Here is a 16,505-nt window from a genome sequence, read left to right as displayed (position 1 = left end):
AATGTATGCTATGTAGAGTATTCAGCATGCGCCATAGTGACTGAGCATTTATTTCATGTAAATTAGTAAGCATGTTCAGCATTGATCCCACTACACCATAGCCCCACCCATTTTAGTTGGCCACACCCCTTCCCATTGGCCCAACCCATTAAGCTGTCTCCTGCAGTCTCCCTTTGATTTGAAGTCACCAGCCACCACTGGTGTCGATGCAGGCATTTGCATGTATATATGTTCATATATATTAATATATATGTATATATATATATATATATATATATATATATATATATATATATATTTAGAAATATATATATATTATACATATATATATATATATATATATATATATATATATGTTGCATCTGTTTAGAAATTAATATATTTACACACACATACATCTAGATGTTGGTATACATTCTCTGTACTGTTGCATGCCTGGACTGGATGATATGTTTCTGAAAACATCAGCTTTACTTATATCTGGCATGGCTTAGTGATAAAGCACTTTGTCTATGGTGTGCAGGGTCCTGGGTTTGAGCCTTGCCGAGGCTGTTTATTTTGTTGCTGGGTAGAACATGGGCCGTTGGATACAGAGTGATTAAGGCACTTTTAAGCAGCTGTAAGCGGGTTTGCATGGAGGTAAGCACTGCTAACTTCCGCTTACAGCTTCTTACACTCAGTTAGCTTCTACATTGCTTAACCAGTGTAGGCATTGCTTACCACCATGCGAACAGGCTTAATCCCACTTACTGCTGCTTAAAAGTGCTTACTCCTGCACTAATTTCTTTAAAAAAAAATGAAAAACGGGTTGATAGGAAAGTGGTGAAAAAAGGGGCACAAAGAGGGAAAGACAGTAGGGAAAATAGCCAGGGATGTGCAAGAAGGCTGTAGGGAAGGTCCATAGCTGCCCATTTCTTCTACAGCAACAGCTGGGTATATACACTGAATTTGGAGGTAGATTTGGACACTCAAACCCCTGGGTGGGGCCGAGGACAATAATAATAAGTTGTGATGCCAATAAGACCAGATTACATGTGTCCAGAGGACATGTGTGCGAAATGGACAGCTATGTATATGGAGAATTTTTTTTGTGGGAACAGATTGACCTTTTTTTCTTTTTCAGGTGAGAGTGGGATGTTGGAGAGGGGTATTAGGTATAGTTGGGGAGGTAGTTTGGGTAGGTTAACAGACAAGACAAACAAGACATATACAGGGGTGGTATATGACACATGTGAGGGGTAAACACCTTGGACAGGGAGGGGTTTTGGAAGTTGTAAGCCCATGAGTCCCCAAATGGAAACAGTGGGACTAAAGTCCCCATCCATGGCAGTCACCACTGCACCTTTACAGTCCCAAAGGTGGCTGTGCTGGCAGCTAGGTAGGAGGGGCAGGCTCACCCTCTAATTGCACCACACAGCTCTCAAGCTGGTGTAGCTGGTCTTGAATCTCCTTGTCGAGCTCCCTACACACAATGGCCAGGACCAGACGGTGAGTGACCGGTACCTTTCAGTCCTGCTCCCGGGGGGGGGGCAAGCCCTATCCCCTGCAGCCATTCCACCCGAAGGTGGTGCAGGGCCATTAGAGGAGGAGGTCCTAGGCTGGGCCCCAGACATGCTAGTGCCTGGTGCCATGGCCAGCTGAGGTGGGACAGGTGGGTCCGCTGGGACCAGCCTTCCCATACGAGCTAAGGTGTTGCAGTTTTAAGAAAGATATCAGTTAGTCATTGTCAACAGCATTCAGGATTAGTTATAACAGCATGTATAGGTATTCCCATTAACCCAAGACACCAGTTTACAACAGTTGCAGATCAAGCAGAACACATGCATATATGGGACAACAGTGGCCATTACAACAGCATGCAAGTTTCATTGATGGCAACAGGCCACCAATATGGGAGTATTTTAACATGGCACATGCATAAAACCAAATGTGAATATTTATAAACCAATAGGACATATGTCCCAACAATAGTTTGGAGGGTACACGTACCCATTGAGGTCTGTAATAGGGTTATTGTTGCACATATGGAGGGGGTGAGAGAGAGGTAAATTAACAACTAATATATCCCTGTAGTTTTCCCAACTTTCTTAGTCACTGCAGTGATATGTCCCTTACATGTATTATTACACTACCCAATGTCCTTACTTTGTACAATGTTATGTTTGTAAATTAACATATGCGTGGACTGTGTCTTATGTATAGTCTACACCTCTTACCTCAGTCTATACCTGTTGAGAAAATCATTATTGACACTACCTGACAATTTCTACACATACTGCCAGATTCCAGGCTTGTAGACACGTATATATGTGACCTGTGTTGTACCTACATTCTACACCTCTTACCTGTTATAGCTGTGGAGAAAATCTTTGTTAACACTACCTGACAAATATTACACATACTCCAAGATTCCATGTTGATATTATGCACATACCTAACATTATTGCACATGCTCTGGTCAAGGCTTGACAGGATGCAGGTGTTAATGTGACATATTTTGGAATAGCTGTCATACACTTTGGGTGAGATGCCACAATGACAGGTTTGTTTCCGTATACATTCTGTTTTTATGTTCAGGTCTGACTATCCATTATATGTCAGTATAAGCTGCCTACATTTCTTGGATCAGCACACTGATTTGTCAGGGGAATAGGTTACCAGGCAGCAGATTTGGGCCGGTTATCTGGACATGCTGGACAGATCAGAACAGTTGAGGGGTATGACTATGCATACAGCTTACTACCTGAACATTCTGCCACAGTCTGTACAGTTGATGGTTATGATTATGCTTACAGCTTACTACCTGAACATTCTAGCAAAGTCTGTACAGTTGTTGGGTCTAATTATGCATACAACTTTCTATCTGAACATTCTCGCAAAATCATTGCAGTTGCGGGGTATGATTATGCGTACAACTTACTACCGCTCCTGGGATTCGAACCCTTGCTGTGTGTTGTAAAAATATTGCAGTTGACATCACAGTACACTGTGCTATCAGGGAACTGGTGTAAAGCATTCCAGTGGTTTCCGTCTAAGTCTCCCTCAGTTGTGCTATATGACTGACCTCTTGGGATTCCCAACATTGTTATACTGAAATTCCTGCACATTTTAATTGTGTTCAACAGTGTGGGAACACTGCTTAATACAACAGTACTATTTATAGAATGCAACACTACAACATATGAAACTAGGATGTACACAAGCACTTCAGGAGTTATACTTTTATTCAGAAGATATTATACCTTTATTTCCACGCAACCTATATGACAGTCTTCCTGCCATATTGTCTGGTTTATTCAGTACATCCCATACACAATACACTTCTTTACTGGTACAACACTTTCCAGAACTGTTATATTTATTTGTTATGACAGTACATGCAGGAATATTACTAACCTGCCTCGCGACGCAGCCTTTGCAGCCTAGCAGCATGGGCTTGCTGGTTTGCAGCCCGCACTTCTGCAGCTGTCAGAGAAATACAGTGATATTTAGCCATTACCTATCCATAGTATACACAAGCTAGGCAATCATTATCTACGTAGTAGAATGAGTACTTACTCAGTGCTGGGGCATCAGCCATCTGCCCTTTTTCTTGGATCCACTGGTCCAAGAGATCACCACTTTGCTGCTTCAGGACAGCATGGTGATGCCTAACCTGCTCACCAGTCCGGGGGATACCAGTGGCACTGGTAAGGCCACGGGCAAGACAGTCCCAGGCCTCCACTTTATACTGAGATCCCTGGTACTAGCCCTGCAGTAGTCTCTCCTCATGGTGTTTTACCAGGAGCCATACCATGAATCTGGACTCCTGAGTGCTCCAGCGCTGTACTCTAAATCGAGTGCCTTCCCCAACGCCAGCCATTCTGCCTACAGTAGGGAGCTGCAACCAGTTCTGGAAATTATTGGTGCCTGTGGGGTTTACATATGCCCAATTTCCTGCACTTTCCCATGATTGGATGGCTTTGAAAAGGCTAAGCTTTGGGCACACCTGCTTACCTAATGTTGGCATTGCTTAAAGAGGGCATACCACTGGGTAGATTGAGTTAGCGGGCCTACACATTGCTTACCCCAACTAAGCTGAGCTGTGCAATGCTTAGCATTGTTTAATATTTAATTTGCATTATATTTTCCTTTTGGCATTAATTTATTATTTGTTACATGTTATATATATGTGTCTGGTATCCATGATTCATGTGTACATACACTGTATGGGGTCCTGGGGACTTCAACACTTTATTACAATAACACCTCACATCTGGTCTTACTGCAGTACTCCAGTTCACATATTTATGTTATGTAGCAGGTTATACAACATCACACTGTACATAGATGCCCTTCACATGTTCAGTTTGATTTCCTATGGTGAAGACTTGTTTGCTGACACCTCACTCTTATGTACTGCTATGATGGCTTAGTGGTTAACTACTGTGACTGTAGTGTACAGTGTCTTGGGTTCAAGCCTTGCAGAGGCTGTTTATTTTGTTTCTTGGCAGAACACAGGCCGTTGGATAAAGAGTGATTAAGGCACTTTAAAGCAGTTGTATGTGGGTTTGTGCAGAGCTAAGCAGCACTTCCAGTTATAGTTTCTTACACTCAGTTAGATTCTACTTTGCTTAATCTGTGTAGGCAATGCTTACCCTCACACAAACACACTTAAACATGCTTACAAGTGCTTATATATGCTTTTTACTGCTTATTTGTGCTTAAACATGCTTACTAGTGCCTTATTCATTATGACACTGACACTTCACACGTGCATTTAATACAATACTCCAGTTCACATTTAAACATTATTTTGTAGTTTATATGGCAAAAAATGTTCATATACAGATTTCACATGGAAAATGGAATGTGCTATAGTGGGAATTGAACCGGGAATGCTTGCTCATAAGGTGAGTGCTCTGCCCACTACACTATTGCTATACTGCTTCACTTGCATATATCTTCCCTGTTATCCTCTTCAGCCATTTAAGCTGCATCAACCGTAGCTAAGCGATGGGCAAACCCGCGCACCTATGGTTAGCTTTCATCGGGTTTTTTAAAAAACTTAGTTTTTTTTCTTTTAATTTATATGTTCTGTTGCTATTGTACACATGCGGGACTGTTGGTGGGGATATGAGGACACCTATGAGCAATCTCTCTCATTTCTTAACAGCTTCTGCTGTTCTACATTGTAGGGGCATGTTTATTCTGAGAGCTCTGCTCTCAGACATGCCCCCTGCACTCGTACACGCTCTGTGTAAGCCTAGGAGCTTGGGCAGCATGCCTTCATTATTATGCATGGCATGCTGCCATTCTGCTCCTACACAGGCACTTCCATGCAGGACTAAGTTAGTCCTGCATGGAAGATTAGTGAATTCGGGGGCCTATTAAAAACAACATGGCTACACTTACATTTAACAGTCTTAACTTTAACAAAATGTCTCTTCTGTGGTTAGTAAGGAATTTGGAACAGCTGAACTAAAACTAAAATGAATGTCAGGACAATAATAAGAAAAAAATTATGCCTCTGTATGTAATACAGATTGCTTTTGAAGAAGTCTGTAATATTTTAAAAAACAGATGAAAACGCTTAACCTGTACCCTTTCTGAGTTTGTATTTTATGCGTTTAATTAATTGGTTCAGAGTGTGTTGCTGTCAAAGGAAAATCTTTCTATGTTTACTTCAACCAGTATACTTCTTTTTTTTCAAAACAGGTTTATTGTTTTAACATATAAGAGAAATATCATAACAATTTTATACAAGTAATTAAAAATAGATATTATTATAATATTCAACAAAACAACTAAAGTATTTACAAAGACATCCACTACAATCAGATCAATTAATTAAACTAAAATACCATGCTATTGAAATTAGAATTTTTTTAACAAATTTTGTAAATTATCCCATACAATATAATAAGATGTTTTTCTAGTTGTTCTTGACCTAATTGTGTTTATTTCCATATGGCACACTATATTCATAACATTTTAAATTCATTGAACGAAGGAGGTGTATCTGAAATCCAATTTCTGGTTATTATTTTCCTAGCCACTGCTAGAATAGACCATAACAAGGGAAGCTTAACCTTTTTAACACTTTGAGGTACAGGTGTGTTGAATAATATAAGAGATTTAGAAATAATGAAATTATCTGTAAAAAGAGCCTGCAAAAATTCATTAATTGACTTCCAGTATTCTTTCAATTTTATACAGTCATAAAACATATGAGTCCAGTCATCATTAATTTCTACATTACATCTCTTACATAGATTATCTTTATTATTTATTTTATTCATCATCAAAGGTGTATAAAAAGATCTATGTAAAAATTTCCATGTATAAAGTCTCCAGACAATGGAAGACGTAGTTCTATAGGCAGATTCCAATATATATTGTTTATCTTGTTGATTTGGTGGGTCCCCATTAATAGAAGTGAAATAATTCCAGTATGTATCTACACTGTAAAAAGTTTCTTGTCTGATAATTTTATGAATGTATGAAAGTTTACCTTTATCAGAAACTTTATGTTGTAAATTTAATATCAAGTAATCAATCAGTGTTGGAATAGATTCTTTAACTGTTATAGACATTAGATCTATTTTATCAATGAGATGTTGTCTAAAGGTCTGAACCTCTAACCAGCAAGTTTCTCTTAGATCAAATTCTTGTTTTAAGAAATCTAGATTTTTAACTTTATTATCAGATATCAACTGATACCAGTATTTTAGATCATTATCTATAGCTAAATGAGTTCCTTCAGAAGTAGATGACAAAAGCATACCCTGAGTATACATTATAGGGAATATAATAAAATTCCATTCCCTATACTTAGGGTGCATGAATATAAAGTTACGATAGCTAATAATAATATTTAATGAGTAACAAACCATATGTTTAGGTGTAATAGGTGAAGTACAAAATTCCTTTAGTAACCATAACATGGAGTTATTTACAATCATATTTTTATGTGTTAAGGAGATTTTCATGAAGTGCATACTAATTAGCTCCCAATAATCTTTCCATTTTGCGACATATGACTGATCTATTAATAAAGTAATAACTTTTACAATAGAAGAGATAGTATATAGATTAAAGTCTGGAAAAGAAATACCCCCTTGAGACCAGCTATTAGTATGTTTCTTTAAAGCAATCCTAGGTCTATTAGGTGCCCAAAGGAAATTTAACATTAGTGTATTCAGTTTCTTGATAATTATTTTTGTAGGTGGAAGTATTATTGATTGTATTAAGTATAAAATCTTGGGGAATATTATCATTTTAATAATTGTAAGTCTCTCCTCCATAGTAACATATTATTCCAGGTATTAAAAAGATTTTGTATATTAAGAAAACAGGTATTATAATTATTATATATAATAGATTTAATATCTTTAGATAGTATTATACCTAAATAAGTTATCTGACCTGAATTGGGTACATATTTAGTAAAATCACTAATGAGAATATTTTTTGTGTATATATAGGTAGTATTTTAGTTTTTTCTTCATTGAATATTAAACCAGAAATACTTTTAAAATTCATCATTTTATCAAATAGAGACTGCATAGAAGAATTAGATCCTGCTGATATAATTAGAACATCATCTGCAAAAAGTTGAATTTTGGATGTTGTATTTTCATCTATTTCAAAACCCTCTATGTCAGTACTGTTTCTGATCAAATTAGCCCAAGGCTCCATTACTAAAGTGAATAATAGTGGAGAAAGTGGACATCCTTGTTTTGTACCTTTAAAAATGGGTATTTTTTGTGAAACATATGTTCCTACCTTAATATAAGCCAATGTTCCTTTGTATAAATGCTCAATTAGATTTACAAATGCATCTGAGAAGTTTGTGCACTTCAGTAAGGTAAACAGATAGTCCCAACTTATTGAAGCAAATGCTGAACTTATATCAAGACTAATAAGTGTGAAATCTTTCTTTTTCCTATTTGCAAAATCAATTAATGTTAAAGTTCTTCTTATATTATCAAAAGTATTTCTATTTACAATGAAGCCTGTCTGATCTATATCTATAATGCCGGGGATGATTGTCTTCAATCTATCAGCAAAAATACTCATAAACATTTTATAATCAACATTAAGTAATGAGATGGGCCGATATGAAGTACATCTAGTTGGATCTTTATTAGGTTTTAAAATTGGCGAAATAAATGTATATTGCCAAGATGGGGGTTATTAACTCAGTTTGGGCCAAAATAAAAACCTTATGTATTAATGAATATGTACTTTTGGAAAGGATTTTATATATCTCTGGTATAATACCATCATTACCCGGTGCTTTGTTTGATTTAAGCTTATTTATTTGTGTAATAACCTCTGTATATGAAATACTTTTGTCCAATAGTTTAATCTGTTGTTTATTAAGCTTTTTATTCATGTTTGTGGTTATAAACTCCTTTATTTTATCTTTAGGTTCCATGTTAATGTTATTATGGTTAATTTTGTGAAAGTGATTTCTAAATTCATCTAGTATTTCTGGTATATTAGAAACATTCTTCTTTTTCCTTAGAGAAAAGATTTCTTTGATATGGTTTTGTTTATTCAACCTTTTTGTTTTATTTTTAAGTCTATGTAAGTATTTGGGGCTTAACCAGTATACTTCTGACAGTTCTGACACCAGTGCTTGTGCCTTCTTTGGTTCAGTATAAATTATTTTGATGTATGGTATAATACAGATTTTACATGATACTGAGTTTAATGTAGGTTTCTTTATTTAATGAAACATCATATTCAATTAAAGGAAATTCAAAGATTTTTCAAAAAGAAAATATTGATGCTACAAAATGTAAGTCACACACAGGTGTTGCATCTGGTCTTCAAGCCACTTAATTTTGAAACACTATGTTTGGAACACAATCTCTTCCATCTCTCTCAACTTTCTGATTTGAAAGCCTGTATTTGCACTTGTTTCTGTCCTGTAACTCATCTAGTGTAGATACAGATTCTTAGTTTTAGCACTTAAATTTGCTTGTTTGTGCTCAGCACTTGTTCAGAACTTGTAAGCACTAAATAAGCTACTAATTACTATAGCACTCTATCTTCCTCATTACCTAGAGAAAAACAGTTTTTGTACTTACTTTTCTCACTTGCTTAGAGAAAAACAGCTCTTGTACTCACTTTCCTCACTTATCTAGAGGAAAAACCCTGCAACTCTCTTTTTGCGTGGTCTTGTGCACAGAGCAGTGTCGGGCAGCGCTGGTTAGCTGGGGTATACTATTCCCGGCCCCACAAAGTCTGCACTGTAAATGTTCCCTTAGAACTAGGCAAGCCTCAACTCAAGTGCTTCAGATCAGCTGCTCTTACTGTAGCACTTGCAAAACAGAAATCAGCACTTGTTCTAATCTCCTAGACAGCACTATTATTCTCCAAATTTCCTAGACAGCACTATTATAATATAGCATAAGACCTTTGATCGTCCGCAGGACTTAAGTTCAATTTACTCTTCAAAGCATGTCCAGAGGTCAGCTTCAGGTGTACTCTCCAGTTCATCTGGTGGAATTGGGCATCCTGAGGCAGTGTCACAACTGCCTCATGTATACAGACAACCCTCTCCTCTTACCTCTAGACACAAACACTTGTGAAAGATGTAAATACACAGCCAGACTGGAGGCTAAGCGCTCTGAACCCATGACTGTAACAGACAGTCAAGAGGATAAGGGACACACTTGCATCACACTACCTGTCACACATGAATCTACAAAACAAGCACCGGCAAAACATATGCATAAATACACAAAAACATATTCGGAGGCACTAGGTACCAATCTGAAAAAGAAACAGTGCCCTCCAAAGCAGACAAGCAAGCAACTTGCACCCCCAAACACAAGCCAGAAAACACATAATTCACCTCAGCAGTGTGCCTCACAACAGCCCTTAAGGCAAAACACCATACCTAACACGCTAGTAATAGGAGACTCTATAGTAAGGCACACGGATGTTCCACTCACCAGGCTGAACAAGGAGAAGGTTACTGTCAGCTGCCTGTCGGGTGCTCGGATCCGCCACATAACACAGGCACTTAGGTCACTCCAGAACAAGTACAAGTATTATGCTGTCATTGTACATGTTGGTGTAAATGATCTAAAATGTACCTCCCTGGACTACATGAAAAGAGACATTGAGGAGCTCTCTGATCATGTAGCCCAAGCTGGTATGACCCTGACCTTGAGTAGCATACTACCTTCACCTAGAATGATACCACAATACAAAGACAAAATGATCAATTTCAACAACTGGCTAAGCTTCTGGTGTCATTCTAAGGGGATCCAGTGTCTGTCTGCCTGGGATGACATGCTAGACAAGCCTTGCTGTTTTGCCAGAGATGGGTTGCACCTGTCACTCCTAGGTTTTTGAATACTGGCCAAGGCTCTTGCCATCCCCATAGTGCCTTTTTTAGGCAAGGCTCAAAGGACAAACCAACCACCGTAACCAGCACAGGTAACCAAAAACTAAGGGTAATGCTACTCAAAGCCAGAAGTCTCAACCTCAAAATGCACACACTCGAGGCTCTCCTCAGCATGGAGAAAATCGATGTTTGTGCAGTGACTGATACCTGGTTCAAGGCTCAAGAGAGCACCCCAGCACTGCCAGGTTACAATTCATATCATACCTTCCGGCCTCAGTTACCAGATCGCAGTACAAAGGGCGGAGGTGTATCCATATTCATCAAGGATACCCATATCTCCAGGTTAGTAGCGCAGCATGATGCCCCAGAGATCATCCATGCACAACTATCAGCAGGCAAAACCACATTTCAAGTCGTAGCTGGTTATAGATCGCCCACCATGTCCCAAGATGCTCACTTTGCATTCCTTGAGATGCTGGAAAATATAAAGGTCCTACCCAACACCATAATCTTGGGTGATTTCAACTACCCTGGCATAGACTGGGTGAACTACCAATGTTCCAACTCCTATGCTCAGTGATTCATAGAATTTATAAATTCAAATGCCCTTGAACAACTAGTATGTTCCCCCACTAGAGGGAACAACATATTGGATTTAATCATCACAAATATGGGCACCCGTTGTACCACACCCATTATCACCCCCTCCTTGGTCAGATCCGACCACAAACTGATAACCCTGGACATCCTCACTCCTCCACCTCCCCAATCAAAGAAACCATAGTCAAAAACCTTTCCAAAGCAAACTTCAAACTATTTGCAACTGAAGTGGAAAGCTTCACTATTCCCTTGCAGAAGGATAATGATATCCAGGATGCGGAATCCTACACCAAGGCACTCTATATGCATCTTCAGGATTGCATGGACCGTGCTATCCCAAATAAAACCAAGACTCCTTCCTCAAGCAAGAAGAAACCAGTCTGGTGGACCTCGGCCATAAGCAAACTTTACAATAAAAGGAGGAGACTTATACAAAAAAAGGTCCAATCTCAAGTAGAAAAATCATCCCTGATCAGCAATAGTAAGAAATTGAGGGCCCTCATCAAGTCAACTAAAGCTAATTTCGAAAAGAAAGTTGCCAAGGATGCCAAGGATAACCATAAGGCCTTCTATGGTTACATCAAAAACCTAAATGGCAACGCTCACGTCTGTTCTGAGCTAGTACAAAATGGAGCAAAATACACTGACCCTTCTGACATTGCCAATGTCTTGGCTGACAAGTTCAGTGCAAATCCCCCTTCACCACCTACAGGGCCTATTACCATTATAGGGGATTGTGTAAGTCTAATTATTACTGATACGTTGGTTAACAAGGCTCTATCTAAAGCTAAAAACACTGCCTCCATGGGACCAGATGGTGTCCCAGGCTGTGTCATATGCGAGCTCCAAAAGGAATTAACCCCGCATCTTAATACCCTCCAAATTTCCTAGACAGCACTACTCTCCACAGGATATGTGCCCATAGAATGGCGCATGGCAGTGGTGGTCCCACTACACAAGGGTGGGGCCACAACTGACCCTGGGAACTACCGACCAATAAGCCTGACCAGTCTGATCTGTAAGGCTATGGAGTGAATCATTATGGAACTCATAAATGGAGAGATTGGAAACCTCCAGTTGCTGGACCCCACACAGTTCGGCTTCGTCAAGGGCAGATCATGCCTCCTGAACTTGGTGGATTTCTTTGAGACAGTTACTTAGGCTATAGATAAGGGAAAGGAGGTACACATGGCTTACCTTGACCTTGCTAAAGCATTTGACACCATTCCCCATTCAGGTATTATTGATAAGCTCACCAGCCTGGGCATAAACCCTTATGTCACAAGATGGATCGCAAACTGGCTCTCAGACAGATCCCATAAAGTAAGAGTAGCGGGATCTATGTCCGAATCCAGACCAGTAATGAGTGGTGTGCCTCAGGGCTCTGTCCTGGGGCCTCTCCTGTTTGGCATATACTTCTCAGAAGTACAGGCAAGCACAGAAGGGCTGTGGCTGACTAAGTTTGTGGACGACTGCAAACTGGGTGCTATAATAGAGTCTCCGGCTGACATGGAGATCCTCCAGAAGGGCCTAAATGAGACTGATGCATGGTGTCAAAGCCATGGTCTCAAGCTAAATGCAAAACAATGTGTAGTAATCCCCTTTGGAAAAAACAGAGTACCCGCAAACTACAACATAGGAAGTAATCCCCTGAAATCTGAAGAAGAAATAAAGGATCTAGGGACCCAAGTATATAGTCAGCTTTCCTTTGATAACCATGTTGCCAAAGGGGTTAGAAAATCCTTCTATGTGACCCATCTGATCACGAAAGGGTTTGCATCAAGATCTAAGGATGTAATGGTGCCCCTCTACTCTTCCCTCATCAGACCCATTATTGAGTACAATGCACCAACTGGAATGTACCTGGCTAAGCATCTCCAGCAGCTGAAGAGACCACAAAGGTACCTAATCAAGAGGATTACTGGCCTCAAACAGTTGCCCTATGCAGCATGATTGAAAAAAGCTAAGACTGTTCTCTGTTGCATACTGCTTTCTCAGAGGCGATCTCTGTCTAACGTACAGAGCCATGTCCAACCCATAATTGTTGAACATGCTCCATCTTAGCAAAACCAAATCTACTTGAGCTACATGCTCTAGGGATATAAACCTCAACACAATAATGAATAGAACATGCTGGAGGGATAGATTCCCTTCGCAGAGACTTCCCTTACTATGGGACAGGGTCCTGATCTACAAAAGACAGAGCCCCTCACTATCACTCTTCAAGAGGAACCTTGATGATTGGATGGGTAACAGAAAGTTCACACCGGGGATCACACCAACAGCACTACTAGATAGGGGCCAAGGGTACTAGCTGCTAGTACAAGGGTCTAGGGAACTACCAAAGGGGCGGTGAATACCGCACAACATGGCTGGACTAATATATGCCTTCGGGCAGATATCCCAGTACCAACCTATGAACCTATAATCATAGAGCTAACACTGTCTGTTAGCTAAGCAATAACCATTGAGCGAGTATAGGTATACTGAGGATTTACCCATGGTTGGCATCATTTGATCATGCGGGAGAAGCCTAATTGATTAAACAAAGCCAACCATGAGTGAATCCTCATATACCCACACCTAAGAGCCAGTTATTGCTACTATACAAACATTATTTAAGAAAAAAAATGCTTACTTTTCTTAAGTAATGTCTTTGTGTAATGGTGCTGTAGTGTTCCTCTGCATCATTTCCTCATTCCTCCATGTTTCTTGATGTACTGCATTTGCTTATGGGACTTACATTTTCATGCTTGCGCAGTATATCAGTGCTGTTAAAAGCAAGCAGTGGAGAAAAAAAGGCAACACAAATATTTCTAACAGTTTAGAGGTATGGGACAGATAGGGCAGAAATACAAGAAAAATAAGGTATGTTTCTTTAGTTTTGCAGAATGTACTGGATTTTCTTTGTATTTGCCCTGTCCTCCATACATACCTCTCAACTTCTTAGCTCAGGAAATGTGGACAAAGCCTTTTATAATGGAGACAAATGCCCCAAAACAGGGACCAATTGTAAATGTTGCTCTTATAAGCTTAGAAAGATGCTAGAATAGCAAAAGTTATGCTATTGTGCACTGCCTGAAGGATATGAATAATGAAACTGAAATGCTTGTCGTTATTGAGTGACTTCACTCCTCAGTGAATTGTTGGAAAACCACAAATTTTATCAGGAACAGACCAAAAATATGAGCAAAAATCTGGATATTCTATGAAAATCTGAACAGTTGAGATGCATGCCTTTGTAGCATATACTAATAGAAGAAAGTATGGCTGCTTAATGGTACTTCAGCAACCAGACTTTTTTCTATTGGTATATGCTTGATTTACAAGTACAGTAGTTGCCTGACCAATCAGAATGCATGTTTTTTGAATTGTAATGAGCTATCACTGTATAATAACAGTTACAAAACTGAGGTACTAGTTTGTGCATTGTATTTACCTAAAGTATTTAATGAACTCCAAATGTGGTGGTGTCTCCATATTTGAAAAATTTATTTTATGTGTGCGCTGCTCTGCTTCTGTGCTGTGCTGGATCCAAAGTCTTCTTAAGACACAAAGTTTTGCTGGCTGTTTACTGCTGAAATCAAAGTCACAGAGCTTTGCATGACTCCATCTGTAGCCTGTTTAAAGCACCAAGCCTTTCAAATTGCACACTGATAAAAAAATAATACCTGGAAACAAGTGTGTTTCTACCAAAATACCACTCTCTGTCCTTCTCTCATATAACTGAATTACTACAGTTGTTATATAGAGTGCTAGTCACGCACATAGATTTTGTTATTTCCTCTTGGTATTTTTTTTTTGGCTGTTTTCAATGACAGAATATATGTTTCTGTTGCTATTGAAAAAACATCAGGTATTGCTGAGTTTATAAAAAAAGGATGTCTGTCAATAGATATTTGTTCTGCAAACATGAGAAAATCATGTAATACTTGCTTTCTAATATTGCTTTGTTAGGCTTTTTCTGATGCTGTGAAGAGAAGTCTGTCTGTTACACATATAGTATGAATGCCCATTTTACATTGCTAAACTCTATACATATATTCAAGCAAACTTTTTATTCTATGCCTTATCTTTCAGCATATTTATAACAGAATTAATTTCAGCCTTATATTCATAATCTCTAACAATATTCATAAAGGATATGTACACCTCTAGCATAACCCATCTGAGATACTTCAGGTACAACTAACACTGGATAAGATGGTGATTCAGGTCATAGCCTGCTATAGGTCCCCAACCATGGCCAAAGACTCTCACCCCATGTTCCTAATCACCCTGGATGCTATTAGGATCCAACCCAACACTTGCATAGTAGGTGACTTCAACTACCCCTCCATCAAATGGGAAAACTACTCATGCACTAATACACTGGCCCAATGCTTCCTGGAATTCATCAATTCCAATGCCATGGACCAGCTCATTTTTACCCCCACTAGAGGAAGCAACACCCTTGACATGGTTATTACAGACATGGGCAACCATTGCTCTTCACCAATAGTCAATTCCTCCCTGGTTAGATTCAATCACAAAGTAATCATCATGGAAATCCATATCTCACCCACATCCCCTAAAAAGATAACTACCATTAAAAACTTCTCCAGAGCTGACTTTGGGCTCCTAAAAACTGAGGTGGCTAACTTCACGGCACCCATGTCAATGGAAAATCGATGCATGACTGCCAAATCATACACCAATACACTGTACAAACAATTACATAAATGCATGGAACTAGCCATACCAACAGAACCAAGATGCTCTCCTCCAAAAAAAAGGAAGCCAATCTGGTGGTCCCCTGCCATTAATAAACTCTACAACAGAAGGAAGAAACTGTTGCAGAAAAAGGTTAAGTCCCAATACTGGAAAATTCCCTTATTAGCCTCAACAAAAGGTTGAGATCCCCTCATCAAAACCTCTAAAGCCAGCTATGAAGGCAGAATTGCAGCAGACAGTAAAAATAACCACAAAGCCTTCTATAGTTATATCAAGAATCTCCACAGCAATACCCAGGTTTGCTCTGAGTTACTGCACAATTGTACCTCCTATACTGAGCCAACAGATATTGCCAACATACTGGCTGACAGATTCAGTGCCAACTTAACCCCTCTCTCCCTACCCTAAAGGACCAATCACAATACCAGAGGAATTCCAGGCAGCCACCATTACTGCAGTACAGGTTAAAGCTACATTGTCCAAGGTCAGGAATACAGCTTCCATGGGACCCAACAATATCTCTGCATGTGTTCTACATGAACTACAAAGTGAACTGGCACCACATTTCAGTGCCATATTCAATCACAGCCTCACCTCAGGTTTTGTCCCTACAGAATGGCACACTGCTACAGTCATCCCTCTCCATAAAGGGGGAGCAACTACAGACCCTGGGAATTAGTGTCCCATTAGCCTGACGAGTCAGATATGTAAGTCTATGGAGTGCATCATCATGGACCTAACTAACAAAGGTATAGGGAATTTCCAAACTCTAAATCCAATGCAATTTGGTTTTGTGAAAAGGTAGATCATGCCTGCTCAACCTGGTTGACTTCTTTGAGTCAGT

The 16,505-nt window shown here is 39.3% G+C and overlaps 1 protein-coding gene across 2 annotated transcripts in view; it reads right to left on the bottom strand.

The window, feature by feature from the left end:
* The window catches only part of SNAP25 (synaptosome associated protein 25), a 560,791-nt gene that overhangs the window by 446,870 nt on the left and 97,416 nt on the right, over positions 1–16,505 (bottom strand). The window lies entirely within an intron of this gene.

Source organism: Protopterus annectens, chromosome 1.part2, assembly GCF_019279795.1.
Source record: "Protopterus annectens isolate FY-2018-M chromosome 1.part2, PAN1.0, whole genome shotgun sequence".
Taxonomy (NCBI): Eukaryota; Metazoa; Chordata; order Ceratodontiformes; family Protopteridae; genus Protopterus; species Protopterus annectens.
The sequence above is the reverse complement of the archived record's forward strand: the minus strand, read 5'-3'. Positions and strand labels throughout refer to the sequence as shown.